This window comes from Octodon degus, unplaced genomic scaffold (genome assembly GCF_000260255.1).
Source record: "Octodon degus isolate 3935 unplaced genomic scaffold, OctDeg1.0 scaffold00019, whole genome shotgun sequence".
Taxonomy (NCBI): domain Eukaryota; kingdom Metazoa; phylum Chordata; class Mammalia; order Rodentia; family Octodontidae; genus Octodon; species Octodon degus.
In genome coordinates this window covers 8,436,601-8,437,839 of record NW_004524595.1, presented here as the reverse complement: position 1 = coordinate 8,437,839, position 1,239 = coordinate 8,436,601, and the positions used below count along the sequence as shown (strand labels likewise).

At 39.0% G+C, this 1,239-nt stretch overlaps 1 protein-coding gene across 9 annotated transcripts in view; it reads left to right on the top strand.

Annotated features, from left to right (window-relative positions):
• Positions 1-1,239, top strand: part of LOC101577654 (protein FAM228B) — a 24,723-nt gene that overhangs the window by 9,782 nt on the left and 13,702 nt on the right. The window lies entirely within an intron of this gene.

Genomic DNA, 1,239 nt, shown 5'->3' with positions numbered 1-1,239 from the left:
TTGCTAAGCTTGTTCTAAGTAGGTGCTTTAGACCACTGAGCCATCTCACCAGCCCTTTTAAATGTTTTTGATACACGGTTTCACTATGCAGTTCAGGCTAGACTTGAACACACTTTGTAGCCCAGAATGGCTTCAAACTCACAGTGATCCTCCTGCATCAGACTTCCAAGTAGTGAGATACAGGTGTGTGCCACAATAGCTATACATTTTTACTTTATTATTTTTTTAAAGTTTAATTTTAATTTTTTTTTTCAGAACCGGGGATTGAACTCAGGCCCTTGTGCTTGTCAGGGAAGCGCTTATTGCATTGAGCCATCTCCCTGGCCCCTTAAAAGTTTTATTAAAAAAAATACTTATTTATTTATTTGGTACAGGATCTCACTACACAGCTTAGACTTGTATTGTTCCTGCTTCTTCCTGTCTCAGCCTTCCCAGTGCTGGGATTACAGGCGTGTGTCAATAGGTCTGGTTTTGGTGGCTGGCATGGCATGAGGTACCTACCATTGAACTCAGGTACTTGCACTTGCCAGGCAGTACTTAGACCGCCAAGCTGTCTCCCCAGTCCTATACATTTGTATAGATTAAGATTCTAAAACATCTTACTTTTCAATGAAAAATCTACTGTAATTCTTTTTTGTTTTGTAATTCTTTTTTAAAAATAATTTTACTTATTTGTGTGTGTGTGTGTGTGTGTGTGTGTGTGTGTGTGTGTGTGTGTTTGGCCAGCTCAGCCCACCAGGGGGCGAGTCTGGCTGGCATGTGGTGCTGGGGGATTGAACTGCGGTCCCGTGTTCTAAGTAGGTGCTTTAGACCACTGAGCCATCTCACCAGCCCCTGTTTTGTAATTCTTATCGTCATTTCTCTATGTGATTTTTCTTTTTTCTTGGGCATTGTAAAGTTTTCTTTATCTTTAGTGTTAATTAGCTGGACCGTGATCTTGGTTTTATTGATTCTTACAATTCTCGGAGAGTCTTGTGTCTGTGGTTTTATGTATTTGATTATTTTGGGGAAATTCTAGAGTGTTATCACTTAAAATGTTTCTTATGCCCATATTCTCTGCCTTTTTCCCCCCTTCTGCAACATTAGACAATTGATAGATGTTCCAGTTTCATATCTCCTTAATACTCTGTTCTCCCCCCTCCCCAGGGATTGAACCTTAGCACTAAACTATATCCTTTATGGTTTTTTTTTTTTTTTAATAATTTTGTATTTTGAGACAGGGTCTTTTTTTTTTTTTTT